The sequence below is a fragment of the Dermacentor andersoni genome, chromosome 9 (genome assembly GCF_023375885.2).
Source record: "Dermacentor andersoni chromosome 9, qqDerAnde1_hic_scaffold, whole genome shotgun sequence".
Taxonomy (NCBI): Eukaryota; Metazoa; Arthropoda; class Arachnida; order Ixodida; family Ixodidae; genus Dermacentor; species Dermacentor andersoni.
Window position 1 is genome coordinate 80,544,061 of NC_092822.1, and position 22,188 is coordinate 80,566,248.

General features: G+C 43.8%; 1 long non-coding RNA gene across 4 annotated transcripts in view; it reads left to right on the forward strand.

The window, feature by feature from the left end:
- The window catches only part of LOC126528304 (uncharacterized), a 69,569-nt gene extending 52,935 nt beyond the window's left edge, over window positions 1-16,634 (forward strand). For 3 of the 4 annotated variants that reach the window (XR_011890044.1, XR_011890043.1, XR_011890046.1), the window contains 2 exons: window positions 14,367-14,459; window positions 16,416-16,634. This is a non-coding gene — a long non-coding RNA (uncharacterized lncRNA). Of the gene's footprint in view, window positions 1-11,256; window positions 11,347-14,366; window positions 14,460-16,415 lie in introns of all 4 variants that reach the window. The other variant, XR_011890045.1, reaches the window with a different exon arrangement.
- The last annotated feature ends 5,554 nt before the right edge of the window (window positions 16,635-22,188 follow it).

The following is a 22,188-nucleotide window of genomic DNA, read 5'->3' on the forward strand; positions in this document are numbered from 1 at the left end:
CGGGCTGCTTGCGGATTTCAATTCTTTTCACTGCAGTGACTATCGCCAATGATCTGTTACATTTTGTAAAGCCTTCCGTCTCTTGAACTCAATCAGCTTGGCCAATGCAAGTATCAAGGCGTAACTATAACAAGAAACCCAAGTTCGAACTCTCATATGTCTAAGATTTGCGACCCAGCGTTTTGTAAACTTTGTTTTCTAAGGAATAAACTAAAGCATGCTCCCGCTAAACTGAACATATAGGTTATTCATGCATCATCAGTCCTGAATACGCGTGCGTAATTTCGTACCCCTTACACAAAGAGGAACATTGACGCACTCCAGAGGACACAGCGAAAGCTGTTCGTCTTATCAAAATGTCGACATTCTCCCACCCCACTAATGGCCAAACACGGCGTCCTAACGCACCCAAGAAGATCAAAAATTTAGACTAATGTTCCGATTCTTGCTCAATACAGCAAGATTTCTCTCAACTTCAAAGTACTGCGCCCAAGCCCTATAACTGCGAGATGAACGAGGCGTCATCACGACCACTCTAATTCTATGCAACGAGATCCATACAGCTAGACTGCACAAAATGCTGAAGTTGTTCGACTCGGAAATATCCCTATCTTTTGTTCGTCTGATTTACTTTTTGTCGTTGTCTTCGCACCCAGCACAGCCGTTGCGGCAGGGGCTGAGAAGGGTAAGTACCCGGGCACGAGTGTCCCACCTCCAAGTTTACCTTTTAATATAAAGGAAGCTTTAGCTCCGCTCCAGCTCCAACGCCACCTATTCCAAAACATGTAAACGCAGAGACGCTGTCCAGAGATTTCCCCTGGGACAATTTTAAGGGAATTTACGGATTGTATCACCTTTTTAGTTTTCTCATATTTATCGAAAAGTGCAAAACACCCGTGTACTTAGATTTAGGTGCACGTTAAAGAAGCCTAGGTGGCCCAAATTTCCGGAGTCCCCCACTGCGGCGTGCGTCGTATTCAGATCGCGGTTTTGGCACGTAAAACCCCATAATCTCGCCCGTACTGTAAACATCGCCTCCCTTGCGGATAATAGTGCAAGGGAGCTTAAATTTGTGCACTTTTGCCATTGCAATAAAGCAGGCTGAAAAATGCGTCAGTGAAAGTTCTCTTTGTCACTGACAGATGTGATTTTCTATCGCGCATTATGAACCATTACAGCCTAGTGTTTTCAACATTTTATCAAGCGTGTCACTGAAGTGAGACAAAAAAGTCACTAATATTGTTCCTATGACAGTGAAGTGGATTTCAACAACGTAGGTATTTTGAGACACTCTTATATAAGCAAGCGCGAAGCAAATAATTTATAGACGTTTCCCGCTGGTATAATGACCTTGCAGCTGGAGGGAAACAGTGAATTTACTAGCAGGGTATAGAGGATTTTAGCTTTTCTAATGTATTTACTGAACATAGGCGCGCGAATACTGCAAGCTTCGAATATGAATAGTCGGTGTGAGATATTCGCATTAGAAAATGAACTATGCGGTATTTTCGAATATCAAAACTAATCAAATATTTCCGAACAACCGACTGTTCAAATCGGGTGCCTTTTCTCCTCCTGCTGAACAAAGTATCGCAAATTTCATTTATCAGGAGTAAAACAGCGACAAAATTTTCGAAGCAATGCAGAAACGAAATCGGTAATGCCGGCTTTGTTTTCGGTTCTGCGGGGGAAGTGTGGCGCCGGCCAACACTGCTTGGGTTGTGTGTTGTACAAATGCATTAATAACCTAGAATGCATAGACGTGGGAACTGCCGTCGCCATAGCAACATTTCTAATGCAACGAGCGCGTAATGCAGAAGTTGTGGACTCTGTTCACACCGTCAGCAAGTTAAGTTTTGCTCCATTTCCCATTACCTTCGCATTTTTGCACTTCAATTAGAAATGACAGATAGCCTTTCCTATGCTGTCCTTTTCTTCATTAAAGTTGGTTTCATATGGTTCTGAATAACAGATACGTGCGGGCATTCTTACAGAAACGGTGCTCTTACTATAGGGCCCCTCGGCTCCCCTTCTTTTCGTCCAATACATGATAATGCGCTATCTTGTGCTTACTGCCTGCCAATTAGTCTTTCTTGCAGCCTGGTCATGTAGGAGCTTTATGTTTTACGTTACAAACAATCATGCTTTTTCTTGGAGCAGGCTCTTCATTCTGCGTAGGGCACACAAATACCTCATTAGCGCTTTTTCTTTTTCCGGAACTTGATATTTTTTCAACTATTTATTTTGCGTTTCTGAAATGTTGGTCAGTTTCAAATGCCTGTCATTCTTAGAGAGCTTGTTTGCCACCAGGCTTAAAGGTATAAAGCGGCTGTTCGTGTAGGTATTTTTATTACTGTTGTGATCTTGCATTTAAAACGACCTTAATTGTGCATGATAGCTGATTTCTATTTAGTACAAGCGTGTTCCTAATTATATCGAAATAAATATTCCTGCTATAAATATGTACGTCTGCGTTTTTCTGTTTGATATTCGATCGCCTCCCCAACCTCTAATATTTACATACTGGATTAGGACAGCTTAAACTTTTCGTTGCCTTCACATTAGATGGTTACACATAGAGCACCACTAAAAGAACGCAGGCAACGTAGTTTTCCTATAACATGAAAATGCATTTAGTCTGATATTCTCCCTAAATTTCTTGTGCTTCTCAAGATTTGTGGTAGCAGAACTAGATTATATGTAACGCGCTTGGCCGCATGTTGTTCACATGGCGATGACAATTACCCGAGCTTTGTACAAGTAAAATACCACGTTTTCACCCTTTATAGAATTGAAAGCTGCCGTGAAGGAGAAAATGGTCCGAAAGCCGCGAGAAACGGAAGCGATTTGTTGAGCCACGCGTGAACGAGCTAAGCCGTTCCGATATTTACGCCTTCTTACCCACTCGATAGGTCTTATTCATCTGCTGTGTTCGAAATGTGAACACAAAATTTATTCTAGTCGGTGTCGGTAAATTAATTCTGTCACACGCTTGCGCACGTCTACCAGTCGAACGCATTTAGGGACGCCGCTGAGCCCGCAGCGTTTAAACGCATTGAAATAAGCTTTGTAAATAATAAAGAATCTTCACTTTTGTGAGCACAATGTGTAGGCTGATGATGACCACTGTGCTGTGAAACACAATTGCAATGTGCAGGCCACCAATGTGAAGGCAACCGTTGGTTCATCATGGTCACGGAGCCTGTATGCGTCGTACGGCGAGTTTCGGCCACTTGCATGTGGCGTTTGAATAATTTAGACTGCGTTCTTTGAGGCAATTTTTCAAGCAACACTTCCAACTTATATAAGTCGTTAAAATATCGCCACCAGTTCATTCAAGTCACTTAAGAAGTGGTTCATTGCTAAATAGGAATCTTTTTCATAAACATACAAAGATGTCCCAAAACCAAGCGTCAGAATTGCTAAAATGGCAACGGTGATTAAACACCGGTAAATTGTATAAGCATATTTGATTTTGTGATTATTCGAATGGCCAAAAGCCGCAAGTGCGACACATGCAGCAGCGATGAGACGCTCGCACGTATTAGCTGTGTCTACCCACGATATAATGCCAAGAGACAAGTGATGTCTCAGGGCACTATACCGGAATTATGTCTTACAACCGAAATTATGTCATCCACATCATTCGAAGTTTCTTTTGAGTGGCCTCTGCGTTTTCACTTACAATTTTATTGTTGCTAAAAGCTTAATGCATTATTGTTGGCGTGGACGTACATGGCATTTATTTCATAGTTTCGCTTTATTCCTGCAAATCCTGACTATATGAGGACAAGCGCGTTAGAAGCCACCAGCGGTGGCTACCTCATCCCTACCTTCACAATTCATTTTTTTAATGTTTCCGCTAAAACACAATGCACAGACAGAATGTCTAAGTATATACAAGGGACAAAGCTTATTTATTTTAAATATAAGGAGCTATCGAATTAATTCTAATGACATGTATAGCCTGTGCCTAGATAATTAATATGTTGCTATACGTTCACCTCTCATCAAATTGCTTTGCGTGCTTTTTCAACCCTGAAAGGACCTGCCGACTTCGGTGACCGCTTCGGCAGACACTTTTATCATCGGCGTTTGAAATGCATGTAATCAATGATAAGTGTCTCAGCATTGCTTCGCTTTTCAGTAAGAAATGCTAACGACTCGTGAGAAAAAAAAAGCAAACTCTACTAATAATTTACAATATTTAATAGAGATGCAAACATCATCAGATGGAAACATCGCCACTTGCATGCAGAGGTCATGAAATAGCCGGATTTTCTCGAAATTAGAATATAGCATTATTGTGCAGCAATGCTTATACTCAGACTCAGTAAAAAAACACACAAGAAAGGAGAGGCTCTAGTTTTCACCGCAAAGACGAAACAGTATATAGTGATAGCAAAGTATAATACTGACATCTCACGACCAATTTCGATCGCGACCAGGGCCGATCCGGATCGAAATTCTCGTCCGCAATGGGCTCAATCGCGCTAAGACTAAGACTTATCTTGCACTCATGAACAAATCACAACCGAGAAATTCGATCCGCATCGGGCTTGGTCGCGATCAAAATATGCGCCGTGTGACACCCGCATAACACAACTATGCGAAGCAAGATCGCACCAGCGAGAGGCGACAGATTCTTTGTGGTGCGAGAGGACGCGATCAGGCTGTGAAATTGAACTGCCTCCCACCATGAGGTCTCGCATATACTCGTATAAAGCCGTCACTACATATATATGGTCGCGTAGTTGTGACGGTGAAGAAAGGAGCAAAACTGTGAATGACCAAACTAGTGTTTTATTGGACGTACCTGTATCCTCAAAAGGAAGTTACACTGAAGAACAACGATAACGGCGAACACAGTCGACGATCGTCGAAAATCTGATTTGCGGGTCAAACACGTCGAGTATTTGCGAAAGCGTTTTCGGCAGTCACAAAGTTAACAACAGTTGTTCATTCTTTTGCGAGCATCCTAGATAAAGAGCAGGACAGGTTGGTTTACGGACCTTTTAGTGAAGCTTTCGGCCTCGTTTCACATAATAAGCTTGTTCAGAAGAAATAGTGGTCTTCCCCCGTTCCTAGTTAATTAGGTTACAGCATATTAGAGCAGAATTGTTAGCCTCTCGGTGCTTGATATTTTTCGTGTCCGTCAGTGAGCAGAAATTATCAGCAATGACTCACAACCCCCTAAGCAAGCAACAGTGCAGAGGCTCACCTCCCTCGTAATGCAGAGGCTACAACAACTCAGCAAAGTGAAGCGAACAATGCATGCATTCATTGCAATCACGCATACAACGCACAGAACAGCGCACGTTTCAATAACGAAACAGCTCAAGAAGAGCGTCCGGACCATAAATCGAGCATTGAATGCCTCCATAAGCAGTTGTGGTGGTTTCGTAAAAGTTTCGCTGGACATCCACTTTAGCTGGGTCGGGATGGCGAGTCAATTTCTTTTTAACTCACCACGCGTAGTTTGTTGTTATTGACAGTTTCGCGTCTAAGCCATTACCTGTTTCACCTGGCGTCCCTCAAGGAAGGTTTCTAGGAGCTTTATATTATCTTTAATTTTTTGTTAATAACATTGCCTGCGTAGTTGGACCACTCCAAGTTCAAGTCAGGCTGTTTGCGGTTGATTGCATTTTTTTGTCTGCAGTCACTATCGCCAATGATCTGTTACATTTTGTAAAACCTTCCGTCTCTTGAACTCAGTCAGCATGGCGAATACAAGTATCAAGGCATAACTATAACAAGAAACACAAGTTCGAACTCTCATATGTCTAGCATTTGTAGCTCAGCGTTTTGTAAACTTTATTTTCTAATGCATAAACTAAAGCATGCTCCCGCAAAACTGAACATATAGGTTATTCATGCGTCATCAGGCGTGAATACGCGTGCATCATTTGGGACCCTTACACAAAGAGGAACATTGACGCACTCCAGAGGACACAGCGAAAGCTGTTCGTCTTATCAAAATTTCCACAAACATTCTCCCACCCCACTAATGGCCGAACACGGCGTCCTAACGCACCCAAGAAGATGTAAAATTTAGAATAATGTTCCTCTTCTTGCTCAAAACAGCAAGATTTCTCTCAACTTCGAAGTACTGCGCCCAAGCCCTATAACTGCGAGATGAACGAGGCGTCATCACGACCACTCTAATTCTATGCAACGAGATCCATACAGCTAGAGTGCACAAAATGCTGAAGTTGTTCGACTCGGAAATATCCCTATCTTTCGTTCGTCTGATTTACTTTTTGTCGTTGTCTTCGCACTCATCACAGCCGTTGCGGCCGGGGCAGAGAAGGGTAAGTACCCGGGCGCGAGTGTCCCACCTCCAAGTTTACCTTTTAATATAAAGGAGGCTTTCGCTCCGCTCCAGCTCCAACGCCGCCTATTCCAATACATGTAAATGCAGAGACGCTGTTCAGAGATTTCCCCTGGGACAATTTTAAGGGAATTTACGGATTGTATCAGCTTTTTAGTTTTCTCAGATTTATCGAAAAGTGCAAAACACCCGTGTGTTTAGATTTAGGTGCACGTTAAAAAAGCCTAGGCGGCCCAAATTTCCGGAGTCCCCCACTGCGGCGTGCGTCATAATCGGATCGTGGTTTCGGCACGTAAAACCCCATAATCTGGCACGTAGTGTAAAGATCGCCTCCCTTGCGGATAATAGTGCAAGGGAGGCGAATAATAGTGCAAGGGAGCTTAAATTTTGGCACTTTTGCCATTGCAATAAACCAGGCTGAAAAATGCGTCAGTGAAAGTTCTCTTTGTCACTGACAGATGTGATTTTCTATCGTGCATTATGAACCATTACAGCCTAGTGTTTTCAACATTTTATCAAGCGTGTCACTGAAGTGCGACAAAAAAGTTACTAATATTGTTCCTATGACACTGAAGTGGATTTCAACAACGTAGGTATTTTGAAACACTCTTATATGAGCAAGCGCGAAGCAAATAATTTACATAGACGTTTCCCGCTGGTATAATGACCTTGTATCTGGACGGAAACAGTCAATTTACTATCAGGATGTAGAGGATTATAGCTTTTCTAATGTATTTACTGTAACATAGGCGCGCGAATACTGCAAGCTTCGAATATGAATAGTCGGAGTGACATATTATTCGCATTAGAAAATGAACTATGCGGTATTTTCGAATATGAAAACTATACCAAATATTTCGGAGCAACCGATCGTTCAAATCGGGTGCCTTTTCTCCACCTGCCAAACAAAGTATCGCAAATTTTATTTATCAGAAGTAAAACAGCGACAAAATTTTCGAAGCAATGCAGAAACAAAACCGGTAATGCCAGCTTTGATTTCGGTTCTGCGGTGGAAGTGTGGCGCCGGCCAACACTGCTTGGGTTGTGTGTTGTACAAATGCATTAATAACTTAGAATGCATAGACGTGGGAACTGCCGTCGCCATAGCAACATTTCTAATGCAACGAGCGCGTAATGCAGAGGTTCTGGATTCGGTTCACACCGTCAGCAAGTTGAGTTTTCCTCGTTGATCTGGATTCTAATGCAACGAGCGCGTAATGCAGAGGTTCTGGATTCGGTTCACATCGTCAGCAAGTTGATTTCCATTACCTTCTCATTTTTGCACTTCAATTAGAAATAACAAATAGCCTTTCCTATGCTGTCCTTTTCTTCATTAAATGTTGGTTTCATATGTTTCTGAATAACAAATACGTGCGGGCATTTTTACAAAAACGGTGCCCTTATAAAACCGGGCCCCTCGGCTCCCCTTCTTATCGTCCAATGCATGATAGTCGGCTATATTGTGCTTATGGCCAGCCAATTAGTCTTTCTTGCAGCCTGGTCATGTAGGAGCTTTATGTTTTACGTTACAACCTATGATGCTTCTTCTTGTAACCGGGTCTTTATTCTGCCTAAGGCACACAAACACCTCGTTAGCGATTTTTCTTTTTCCAGAACTTGATATTTTTTTAAACTATTTATTCTGCGTTTTTGAAATGCCTGTCATTCTTAGCTTGTTTGCGACCAGGATTTAAAAGGTATGAAGCAGCTGTTCGTGCAGTTATTTTCAGTAATGTTGTGAACCTGCGTTTAAAACGATCTTAATTGCGCGTGATAGCTGATTGTCTATTGAGTACAAGTGTGTTCCTAATTAAATCGAAATAAGTATCCCTGCTGTAAACATGTACGTCTGCGTTTTTCTATTCGGTATACCTACTATTCGTATTGGATTCGCATTCGAAAAGTCGATATTCGATCGCCCAACTTCTAATATTTACATGCTGGATTAGGACAGCTTAAAATTTTCATTACCTTCACATGGGAAGGTTACAAGTAGAGCACGATTAAAATAACGCAGGCAACGTAGTTTTCCTAACATGAAAATGCATTTAGTCTGATATTCTCCCTAAATTTCTTGTGCTTATCGAAGTTTGTGGTAGCAGAACTAGGTTATATGTAACGCGCTCGGCCGCATGTTGTAAACATGGCGATGACAATCACCCAAGCTTTGTAGAAGCAAAATACCACGTTTTCACCCTTGATCTAGTTAAAAGCCGCCGTGAAGCACACGATGAAGCACACGTGAAGCACACGTGAAGCACACGTGAAGCATACGTGAAGCACACGTGAAGCACACGATGAAGCACACGATGAAGCACACGTGAAGCCCTTTAACTGCGAGATGAAGGAGGCGTCTTCACGGCCACTTGAAATACCGCTTTCGGCTCATGTAAACTGCACTCTGAACAGTTGCTTGCAGTACTAATGGCAGCAGAACTGAGTGCTAATGTAAAAGCACGTGTGTGGAGAGTGCACATTTAGCAAGGTAAAACAGCATGAAGAAAAGTGGTTTCCTGTATCTACACACAGCAGACACAAGCTTCCATAATGGCTCATAGAACATTGATACCAACGCGTTCGTTGAATATGCTGTATAATTTTTGCGAGAAAAACTGTCCAACACACAATTTTCATTACCTTCACATGGGAAGGTTACAAGTAGAGCACGATTAAAATAACGTAGGCAACGTAGTTTTCCGAACATGAAAATGCATTTAGTCTGATATTCTCCCTAAATTTCTCGTGCTTATCGAAGTTTGTGGTAGCAGAACTAGATTATATGTAACGCGCTCGGTCGCATGTTGTAAACATGGCGATGACAATTACCCAAGCTTTGTAGAAGCGAAATACCACGTTTTCACCTTTGATCTACTTGAAAGCCGCCGTGAAGCACACGATGAAGCACACGATGAAGCACACGTGAAGCACACGTGAAGCACACGATGAAGCACACGTGAAGCCCTTTAACTGCGAGATGAAGGAGGCGTCTTCACGACCACTTTAAATACCACTTTCGCCTCATGTAAACTGCACTCTGAACAGTTGCTTGCAGTACTAATGGCAGCAGAACTGAGTGCTAATGTGAAAGCAAGTGTGTGGAGAGTGCACATTAAGCAAGGTAAAACAGCATGAAAAGTGGTTTCCTGTATCTGCACACAGCAGACACAAGCTTCCATGATGGCTCATAGAACACTGATACCAACGTGTTCGTTGAATATGCTGTACAATTTTACGAGAAAAACTGTCGAACACACGTTGTCTAACGTCCACAGCATATATATATATATATATATATATATCGAATTGAATAACGTACCTAATTCCACACTACGAGATCTATGCAGCTAGAGAAATATCACTATGTTTAATTCGTCTGATTTTCTTTTTGTCATTGTCTTCGCACTCATCACAGCCGTTGAGGCCGGTGCTGAGAAGGGTAAGTACCCTGGCACGAGTGTCCCACCTCCAAATTTCGCATTTGATATTAAGAAAGCTTTAGCTCGGCTCCAACTCCAACGCCGCCTATTCCAATACATGTAAGCGCAGAGATGCTTTTCAGAGATTTCCCCTGGGACAATTTTAAGGGAATTTACGGATTGTGTAACTTTTCAGTTTTCTCAGATTTATTGAAACGTGCATTATCGCCAATATGATCGTCGTGTGTTTCACTAAATGGTTCAATATTTGCAGTAATATGAGGCTACAAAGAGAGAGAGAGAGAGAGAGAGAGAGAGAGAGAGAGAGAGAGAGATGGGTGCCGGAATGGCGGCCTTTCAGTGAAAACGGTAAATTCTAGTCACTGCTGGAAGAGTAATTGAGATTTACGGATTTAAGTCTTTAGAAAACATGCCAAAATTTGGCAAGTTTGAAAAAATATTAGAAGCACGAAGATTTACAAATCTGCCGCTTTGTAACTAGAACAAATATCGCAGTTCTGTGCCAAAGTGCTTTTCACTTATTAGTGGTGTTTTGGAGAGCCGTGTACCTTACACCCAATCGATCCGCTTTAGATTTACAATTAGATTCAGTTTAAAGAATTGCGATATCCTTTCTCACTGCAGAGTTAAGAGTTGTAAACTTGATTGTTAAGTTTGCTTGAATTAACCCTTTATTGCACCTTGTTGCATTTACGCAACATTGCGATGAACGGCGTTAAAAACAGAAGCAAAGGCCGTTTGGAGCTGCCTGTACACGTTGTTGCATATCCGCAACATTCGCCTAAAAAACGCGCCGCTTTGTGCTGCCATCTGTGGTCATCCTTCGCATCTTTCCTTCTTGTACTCTGAACATCTCCTGTGGCGTTGACAAACGCCTGCCCTGAGTCAAAAGGGATCAGGACCACTTACTTACTTACTTACTTACTATCTTCTACCAAAACAAACGTGGCGGAGGCTGGGCGCACCCGGGAGCAGTGAGTGATACAGGTAAGTTTTGACAATTGTATATGTATTTCCCCATACGAGAAAGCGCAAAAAAAAAAAAAAAAATTCAACGCTCAGCTACACATCCTCCTGATTCTGTGGATAAAAAAAAAGAAAAAACATTGTTATCTCGGAATAGTTTGTTCCTGGCGACGGAACGTTGCTATGTTGCGCAAATGCAACAACGTGTACATGGTTTATTTTCTTCGGGAAAGTCAAATGGCTCCGAAACGCTTTCATGGCCGAGCAATTCCTCCTGATAGTGAAGGCAGCGACCTTTGCAGGAAAGACGACAACGGCGAGTGTTAGTCTGTTTCGATTCAATATGTGTGCAAGATGTTTTCTGCTCGAATTTCCTTTCTCTATATTTCTTTTTTTAAAAGGATGTGCGATGTCCGCACGTTGTCGTGTCGCGTCGTCAAAGGCACAGCCTCACGTCTGTGCTTCTGTGTTCGAAATTTTGACAATAACGCGAAAACACTGCACTGTTTCCTGGCTGCACAGGAATCTGCATGACGTGCTGCACGAAGTGTGGGAACCACCTGCAGTGCACAAGCACAAGTACAAGTGCTTCTTTTTGTTCCACACTGAATCGTAGGTGCACCAATGATTGTCACGTGCAAATAAGCATCTGAGTATGAATCGCACTAAGTCTATCTTTTACTTTCAACTTCTTCTTTATTTGCATATTGTTGCAAATACGCAACATACCATTTTTCTGCAAGTTCAAACCACAGAAATTCGCTAACGTTAGTTTCCATGGGAGTACAGCTACTGTTATGCTTCCCTACAACTCCATGAGTAATATTTTGAGGGAAAGAAATTGTGCAGTAAAAGATAAAGGAGTGTCAGACAAGTTTATTTTCAAGAAATGCGTTTCCAATAGTCCAGAAATTTTCACTTTCTTTTTTTAATTGTAACAATTCAGTTCGTTTTTCTTTAATTGGCCATTTGTTAAGATCGACGAAGTAGAGCAATAAACGAGAAAATTTCGACCTGTTCGTCGTGACTTTGTGCCGCTTCGCCAGACTACTTCATGCACGTCGTAATTCTCGTCCGCGATTGCTTGCGCTAAGGCTAATGCTTAGCTTGCGCTAAGGAACCAATCGCGACCGAGAAATTCGATCCGCATCGGGCTTGATCGCGATCGAAAAATGCGCCGTGTGACACCCGCGTAACACAATTAGACGAAGGAAGATTACACCACCGAGAGACGCCAGATTCTTTTTGGTGCGAGAGGACTCGTTCAGGCTGTGAAATTTAACTGCCTCCTACCATGTCTTGCAAATACTCGTATAAAGCCGTCACTATACATATATATTGTCACGTAGTAGTGAAGGCGAAGAAAGCAACAAAATGAAAAAAGCACGGAATATTATTTAGAAGGGTTAACTGATATTTGGGGAGCACGTGCTGTTTCCAACTTCCTCGCACTTGAACTCACGGGGTGTTTCAGTCACGGGGCCGCCTTTTTCTGCGCTCGTGCGGCGTCGGTTTCGATGTTATTACGATATCATCGAGCGATGCTCAAGAGACGAGCCGCCGCGAGAACAACAATGAAGTTGGTCTCTGCCCTTGGCGCGAGCGAGGGTCGGCCTGGCTCTCTGGCTCCAGTGTAAATAGCCTGTAAATAGCCTCTTTCGTCTGTGTCTTTCCTCGGGTAACAATACCACCTGAATTCACCGTTGAAATTCGATCATAAACATATCGAATTAAGTGCGACTTTCTCAAGATAAAAAAGAAAGAAAACTAGGGTGCATTAAAATGTGATAGCTTCAATATCACCATTTAAAGGGTGCAAATCAGTTTACACTGTGAGAAGGGGGAAAGTGCGGCAGCAACTTCGTTTTAGACTAGACATTTACGCTTAAAAGTTAAATTATGGGGGTTTACGTGTCAAAACCACTTTCCGATTAAGAGGCACGCCGTAGCGGGGGACTCCGGAAATTTGGACCACCTGGTGTTCTTTAACGCGCACTTACACGGGCGTTATCGCACGGGCGTACACGGGCGTTTTCGCATTTCGCCCCTGTCGAAATTCGGCGGCCGTTGCCGGGATTCGATCCTGCGACCTCGTGCTTAGCACATTTACGCTGAACAGGCGCTTGACGGCGTGCCGCGCTTCGCGGTGCCGCGTGTTTAAATCGCGTAAGCGGACCGTATAATTTTGTTGCCAGTCATTTCAGTGTAAGTGGTCATTTTGAAAAGTAATTGCCCGTGATTAGAGTTTCACTAGTTCAAAGTCTAGCTTTTCTTACTTTTCAACATTAGCTTAATGTACAAGATTGTAAAAACAAATTGAATTAAGGTAGTAAGTTTATTTAAGCCACTGCATTACTCTGAATTTTCTTGCGTGTGGGGCGACTATTTTTGCTGGTTTTTGCTGAATTTTTTGAAAATCGCCTATGGTAGATAGCAAAATTATTTTCCTTGAAGTGCATTATTCGAAGTGTCTGACATTAGTTCGCGCGAGAAATCGAAACACACATTTACCTAATTAATAGAAATGTAATAGAAATAGGCGTGTAACTGGAACAAGAGGGGTATCTACGTGATGTTTAAAACATTTGAACCACATTCGGATTGCGGGGTTAAATTTTACTGTGTCTTACAATACTTGAGTGCACCAGGGAGATCTGGCTGTTGTACCAGCCTTTAAATTTCGACAATAAAAGGCAGAACTCTATTGCTTGGATGTAGTTGCTGACGCCTGAAAAGGGCAACAGTACCGATGTCGCGTTTTGAACAGGAAATAACTACTTATAAGCGTGCACGTAAGTTGGTAAGGTGCGACATTCGTCGAGGAAATATGTATATCAATGTACGTGAAACTTATGCCAGCTTGGAGCCCTGTAACTGCACTCAAATGGACGTCCGTGGATAACTATATGATGTAACGCTTTTTGTGCGCAGCCAATTATGCGGCAGTTGACGATAGTTCTGTGCAACTGCGCGACTACAAAAGCCCAAGTTCGACTGACTTATGTCACGGCAAGATGAGGTGTTTATCCGCATCACGCAGTTCATGCCGCGGAGAGTTGGCGATCTCTCCCGGAAACAGCTTTCATATCGCATAAAAGGAGGACGCTTACGGGACTCGCGTCTTTTACTCATGCATACTTCAACGAGAGGAGTATATATATAACGTTCATCCATAAACGCTGCCCTCGCCCCAGTGGCCTCTGGCGTTTCTAGAACGTAACAGGGCGCTCGCTCCGGTCTATTGCAGACACCTCTTCGTATTCGTTCAAAAATGCGCGTTTTCTGTTCGAAATACCGTGCCATCTGCATGGTTTCTCTAACGAACGGTATCAGCATGCGTTAGTTGCATGGTCAAACTCGACGACAAATATGCTTGAAATTTGCATTGCATTCTACCCGTTCGCGGTAACGGCACGTCAGATATTTGTTGCAGGCTGGAAATGAAGGGCGACAAGGTTGTACATGTGTAAAGCTTCGAACCGTGTTACGCGCTTTGAACGCTCGTGGAACACTGAAATTGCGCTGTCTATGTCAAATCCTGTGGTCCGAGAAGCAACGTCCGACTGGTGGATGCGGAATTTAGGCGCACGCAAAGCAGTAATTTCCTGGTCTTCGCGTTTTTGCTTCTGCAGGAACCTGTCTGGGCTGATGCGCATTATCGACGTACATCCTCTCTGGACTCAAAATTTGTGGTCCTTGAATTTGCTATCTACGTCAAAGAATGGGTAAGTGGTCGGACCGAGCCTCTGAATGCATGAACAATTACACTAAAACGCTAGCAGAGCGTAAATTGTGCAAACACGTTTGTTTTCTCACTACACTGATTCGATGAACAATGCAAACGCGGGGAACTAAAAAAAAATATATAGAACGGCGAAAGAACTGAGCGCCTCGGACGGCATGGTAACGCAGCAGCGACGGTAGAGCGGTACAGAGTTCGCGCATGCGCAGTTGCCGCGCCGAGTCAGTCGCAGTGAGGTTAGGATTCGTGAATGCTCGGACAGCTCCTTACGTAGCGTCTAGGTCATCCGCACTTAAACATGTGTACACACTTAAAAAGCAAAAAAAAAAAAGAAATGTGTAATTTAGTGTATCACTACAACCTTTCACCTTGAAAGGGTGTAAGGTGAGTTATTATACACCGATTTACATTCTTGATTAATTTTAAGGGTGTAAAGTATTTAACAATGTAGGCGACACTGCGGAAGCGGCCGCACATCAAATCAACACTTCTGTGCGGTAGCCGCATTTCGAAGGGGGCAAAATACAAAAAAATGATCTTGTACTTAGGTTTAGGGGGCTTGAAAGAACTTCAGGAGGTTAAAATTTTCTGGAATCTGCCACAACGGCGTTCGATTGTTTTGGCAGCTTAACGGTTCGGTGACGATGCGATGTGCCGTGTGAGGTAATGACAATGCTAACCTTGGAGGTTATGAACAATGGCGCGCAACACTCCATTGCAGCAAAGCAAACACATATCAGTGTTAAATTAAAATTAAATTATGGGGTTTTACGTGCCAAAACCACTTTCTGATTATGAGGCACGCCGTAGTGGGGGACTCCGGAAATTTCGACCACCTGGGGTTCTTTAACGTGCACCTAAATCTAAGTACACGGGTGTTTTCGCATTTCGCCCCCATCGAAATGCGGCCGCCGTGGCCGGGATTCGATCCCGCGACCTCGTGCTCAGCAGCCTAACACCATAGCCACTGAGCAACCACGGCGGGTACATATCAGTGTGTTCCGCGTACTGCACATAGAAGTAGCAGTGGTGCAACCAAGCTAACGTCAAACATTTAAACTCGCCACTCTCGTATTCCACTAAACGCTGAAGAAATTCGACATTCGCCGTCAACATCACCGCTAATTACTATCAAATAAAGGAAAAACCAGAGAATGTTTTGCTTACATCGATTCCCACGGTGCCTGGAGATCCGCCAATTTTTTTTTTTTCTGCCATTTCAACTCTTGCATTGTTGTTTTTGTGCCTGCGTGGACACACCCATTGTAATAGCATACTGCAGTGCAAATAAACGAAGACTTTAGCGATGGCTAAATGTAAGACCATCCACTTGAGGTTCTCTGATGCCTCGACTAACGCACTTGTAGAATATCTGCGTTTATTTCCTCTGGTGATCTCTTCAGACCCAAGGGTAGGTAAATACAGTCTAAGATGTCATAGAATGAGGTGGTGTGATGAAATTACGAAATTTGCAGGCATAACATGAAGTTAGCTCGCGCAAGACAGCGGTCATTGGAGATTGCTTGGAGAAACCTCCGTCCTGGGGCAATGGACATAAGAATAGGCTGCTGCTGACGATAAATGTTTGCGAGCTTCGTACTTAGTGTCATCCTTTTACTAACGTTAGGGAAGCTTGCAGTAGAGCTTCAACTGCGAAAATATTCGCGAATATTCTTTAGGACGCGCACGTTTAAATTTTTAAATATGCATGACTGAAATTGACAAGTCTTGTTCGCCGAACTAATATGTCTGACTTTGAGGTATAGCAAACTAGGAGAAGCCTTGTTTAAACGTTTTATTGACGAGGCCCTGTTCGCCGAACTAATGTGTCTGACTTTGAGGTATAGCAAACTAGGAGAAGCCTTGGTTAGCCGTTTTAAAGAAAGATAAATGCCCTTCTCTTTGTGTATGATTTGACGTTTGCGTGTTTGCTGTGCAGCACATATACCAGATGAGGCGGTGATAGGGCAGCAGGACACAATCGAGACTGAAGAAGGGCCCGAGGACTCGCGCTCCAATGACGCCGGATGGAGTCCACCGCCACTTGCTCTTGGTGGACTACTCTGGACTGCCGCGTCGAATGCCATGTGACGCCTTGCTCGCCATCCTGGGATGAAATTTCTTTAAAATAAAGTGTTGTGCTGTTCTTTAGAATCGAGCGAAACAGAGAAGTCAAGTTTGTTAGAGACGTTTTAGTTGTTGAGACCCTGGCAGAGGAGCTAGCGTGGAGGCCATGTGGCCGCGACGCGGTTAGCCCACTTTGCCACCATAACTTGGAATTTTGGGTCATCAATCTTCAACGTACGCTTTTGGGCCTCGAGCGTGGGAGCTTACCGAAAAGCCATTCTTGGTGTGTTGGTTGGATTCTTTAGAATAAAAGATAAGTAGGTGGCAAAGCTTTAATATAATTCGTATGTTTAGTGCCACATGTGAATTTATATTTTGCATGATTCTATATGCTACATGTATGTTACACAGATTGTACTGGGCCGAAGGGTCGCTCCTCGCGAGGGGCCATCCCAGGACTCGGACCTGTCAGATCATAATTGAGCAGAATCTCAATGAAGTTGTTACCACCACCAGATTGTAGTTTCACGGTATGTACATGCGTTCGATGTCACTGCTTGTGTTGAAGCAGTACACGTTGATAAGTTGACTTCCTTATTCCTCGAACGAAGTGAATATCTGCACCGCTTCACATCGACAGTCAATCGCTCCTACAAAGTAGCAAATTCTTTTTTTTTTCCTCTGCGCTCTTGCGCAAGAGGCTGTGGGAAGGTGGCGCGGCTGGTAACTTTCTGACCTAAATCGAATGCGCATCGAATAGTTCAGCCGGAGGTGAATCGAATAGAACAACTTTCGATCATTTTTCGAAAAAGGCCGGTTTCGCTTGATGGGCGCGATGGTCGCTCGATGGTCGGCTCGAGCTCTTGAGCCGGCATTGTAACAACACGCGCCTCGTGATGACGACGACGATGAGCGCCACAAATGGCGTTGAAGGCGACGAGCATCGATGGTGCACGGAATGGTAACTCTTATTGCACCACTTATTTGCGCTCTTGGGTATTGCGGCGAAAAAGGAACGGTCATAGTGAGAAACTCTATGGGAACGGCAGTTAAAGGAGGTAGAGTCGGCTATCTGCATTGTTGAGTGGGCTAGGAGCAGCAATTGTGGCATGGATCAGATCGAGCGCTCTCTTGGGAGACTCCTCGCAGTCGGTCTCCCACCGGTGGTGCCGCCAGGTGCTGGATGCATCAGACGTAATACCGTCCGCATTCACAGCGTCAATATCACTGTTGTTAGGATTGGGGGCTCAATCCCACCGTTCGTAACTAGTTGTCAAGATTGGAGTCGGGCATGAATTAGAAGGTAGCTGGCCCATGCCGTCGTCCAACTTATCCACGCTGAGGACGTTGTTGAAGGGAAGGACTGCTTCTCATCGAGAACGAGGAATATGGGTTTACTTACAGTATCTACATAAGGACGTTGCAGTTCATCAGTCTAGCATGACTGCGAGAGAAAGTGCACTGAGCAGCCGCACAACAGCGGTTTGTAAACACTCGGCCCTCCCTCGATCCCAAGGTGAGGGAAACGTTCGACCAGGCATCGTAAACGAGTCGCCTCTCTGCGCAAGGGATTACACACACACACTTCCGCACAGGTTCACGGTCCTCAACCGGCGTCAGACGCACTTCTTAGAACTCGGGGCCTACGTCAGGAAAGGCGCCTTTTATTCCCCGAGCTGACCCCCGCAGCGCACCCGCCGGTTGCCCACCCATTGTTTTGCGTCTTGAACGGCGCGTGGGAAGGGACCTCGGACTACGTTCCCCCGGGGACTCCCTTGTTCATAGTAGCAGACCACGTCGGCGGTGGCGGGTTCAGGCACAAAGCCTGCTTCGTCGAACTCATCTTGGCTACTGCGACGGAGAGTCTAGGTCGCGACTATTGTTGACGCCGTGAGGCTAGAGAGTTGCGGTGGCGTTCCACAAAAAGTTGACGCCGCTGTCGCAACTGGCTGGCAAAACTTGCACTTCAGCGGGCCGTTCTTAACACTGTTCATTGGGACCACTTGTGAACCAAGAAAAAAAGAATTTTCTGGAGTGGAGATGATGTCTTCAAAGTGAAGCCAGGCCACCGCCATCTTAGTCGGACCACGAAGAGAGAACAGGGAATAGTGGAGAATAGGAAATGCTTTATTTTCACTTCCTTAACCTATATGTGCCCAAATTTGGACAAGCAAGTAATTTAAAAAATTGTTCTGATATTCTTTCAGAAGCTTTAGAATGAAGTAGCAGCAGTTTATTGATAGAAAATTTATTTGTAAGTGCCGGTTTCGAGCAGTCATACACATAGGACACTAGAGAAATACACTTCTTAAAGGGTGTAATTTGATTGAAAAATACTTCTTGCAAACTCGCACATTTCTCACAACAATCGCTAGTCTTCTCATGGCAGTGAGAACAAGTTGCTTGTTTGTCCTGAAAAATCCCAATGTAGTCAAATCAGCCAAGTCATTTTTTTTGTGTTTTCAACCAATGCTGTTGGCCCTTTGCATGCAATGACTTATAAAAATAAACGTTCTTTTATATGGTTGCTACAGGACTTTTGAAATGCCAGCAGGTCAACCTTATAACGTCCTACTATGTACTTCTCGCATGCATTGTTGAGACACACATCGAAAAGGTACGTAAGTGCGAAGAATACCGATGGACTATTAATTAGAGTGTTCATTAGAGAAGGTTGTCTCATAGTGTGAAAAATGGCAAAATGTCTATAAATCTTCAAAAAATTGTGCAGATGAGAATTAGTTGTAATAATGTTCCCCCATTCTTGCCGAAGTGACAGAATATAAGTATGAATGAATGTTTGATGTTTTATGGCGCAAGGGCCAAGTATGGCCAAAGAGCGCCATGTCCGTGGTAATGACTGTGCAGTGTAATCATGAGTTCGATAAAGTTGGTGTGACGTGGCTGTAGAGGGGCCTTAAAAATGGTCGCGCTAAAGTGCGCAAAATCTGTATAATAAGATTATGGCGACGACTTATGACGTGTACTATGAACATTAGGATGCATTTACATAGAATGATACGATGCGTAAAAATATATAGGGTTATAAGATATGCTAGAGCACTACTGCCTCCTTAGAGCCCTTGAAGAACAAGGGCCTGGAGACATGTGCTATGCAAAACTGTTATCGCAGCGGCATCCTCTGGAGCGAGGATGCTCTACGAATTTAATGGGCATATAACGTGTAGTACGACATCATTTAAGAAGCTGAGGACTGCCTTGGTGTCAAAAAGCGGTTCCTTACCAAGAAACATAGCCGGGTATAGAGGGATGTAATGTTGGTAAGCAAGAGGAAAATGTTTATTTCTCTCCGTTTCGGCTTCCCGACACTCCAGGAGCACGTGGAGGACGGTAAGCCTCTCACCGCATCTACCACAGATTGGAGGTTCACTTCCAGTAAGCAGATAATTATGGGTGCCAAATGTGTGTCCTATTCTGAGGCGACAGAATAGGACATCTGTTCGCCGAGATATTGTTGGGGAGGGCCAAAAACCTAACTGTGGCTTTATAACGTGCAGTTTATTATTTATTTCTGCGTTCCACATGCGTTGCCAGTGGTTTCGCAGTTTCTTTCGTATGTAAGGTTTCAGATCTGTGAGAGGCACCAAATCAGTATTATTAACAGCAGGGAGTGCAATTGACGTAGCCATCTGGTCTGCCAAAACGTTACCTTCGATTCCCCTGTGGCCGGGTACCCAACATACGATGATTTGCTGGTTAGATAGATAAGCTTTCCGCAGGTCGGAATAGACCTCAGTAAGTACAGGATTTTTATGTTTGTAGGGTGACATTAAGGCCTTCACCACACTTAGGGAGTCTGTATATATAACGGCTTTTTGGAGTTTTGATTTCTTTATATGCTTTACAGCCGACCATATAGCGTAGGCCTCTGCCGTAAAGATACTTGTTTCTGGATGTAGTACATCGGATTCCGAAAAAGAAGGACCGACGGCTGCATAGGATACTCCGGCATGTGACTTGGAAGCGTCTGTGTAGAATTCTGTGCATGAGTGTTTGTACTGAAGTTCTAGGAAATGCATTCGAATTTCTACCTCTGGAGCATGCTTTGAAACTTTTAGAAAGGATACGTCACATTCTGTGACCTGCCAGTCCCAAGGAGGTAATAGCTTGGTTGGGCGCATTAAGCGGTGCTCCAGGAGTGGGACATGCATTTCATCGCCAAGCTCCTTCACACCCAGCGTGAAAGGCTGTCTTATAGACGGACGGTTGCGGAAAAGTGTAGCGCACGTCATATCAGTAACGGTATTGACAGAATATAAGTAGTTGGGACCTTCGATAACAAGCGATCTCATGCAGAATAAATACATTGATCAGGTATCAGGGAACAGCACACGGCGTAAGCCATTCTTCTTTCGTAGAGCACCGAAATTATCTACTCCAGCAGTTCGTCGCCTTGCATGTTATCTAATCACAACCATGTAAAGCCAAGGAAAGCATAGAGAAAATTAGCCCTGGTTGAAATTGAAGCGTAGAAAATAATGGGGAAAAAAATTCAGTGCCATCCCACTCTGTGAAGGTGGATGACCAGCGTAACTGTTTAGCGCACGACACATAAGTGACCCAGAATAATGAACAAAGGTACAGACATATTTATTGTGCTAACCTGTAGTCGTTTGAATGCGTGAGCAATGGCACTAACTAGCGCGTTTGCGTGATTGGTGACGAGAATTTGTTAAGTCCTTTTTGATGAAGTTCTATAAGACATTTTTTTTTCTCAAAAACATCTGTTCTTAGCCTTTTGCCTGGGACTTCTTTGGGTCCCACGTGTGACAACGATAGTTCAAGGGCGCGTTACAGGTCCCCCAACCCACAGGGGTATGCGACATTGAGCTTGGACCCTTTCTGCACTATCACCAGGATCAGCCCACATGATTTGTTTTTGTCAACATCTCGGACACATTTTTTTTCTAGATCCTAGCCATAGACAGCTTCGCTGTAAAAGGAAAATGAAAGTGGACGAAAAGTTAACACGCCACCGGTGGGACTAAAACCCACGATCTCCGTGTTACGTGTGCATTGCACTGCCTGGTAGCCTTGATGCCATCCGCTAGATATAGCATATGTGGGTTTATTAGCCACATGCCCTCATCCAAAGTTTGCCTACCAGGCGACGCCATCGGGCAAGAAAAGTAAAATCCACATCTACCCACCTCGGCTGCGAGTGATGCTGGCTAACACTGCCAGGGCTAGATCTAGAACACATAAATACCCAAGATAGTCACCGGATTGATAACCGTAGTGCAAGAAGTTGTAGGTTCAGATCCCACAGATGGCATGCTATCTTTTTGTCGACTTTCATTTTCCCTTTTCTTCACGATTTTCTACATCTCAGTTTCAACCACAGCCAATTTCCCCCCAATGCTTTCCTTGGCATCAATCTCTGTTGGCTTTACATAGTTATTTTACCTACAGAGCTATTATATGGGACCCAGTCACGAAAAGTAATTGTATTGAAAAGCTACAAAATATTCAAATAGAGCGGCTCTTCATTTACTGTTGCTATGACCGCACATCAGTAAACGACCCGATAACAACACACTTGCAAGCTTTATCAAACGGAAATCATTACTCACCCTTAAAATTCTTGTATCAGGCATTAACAGGCCATCCTAGAGTGGATCCAG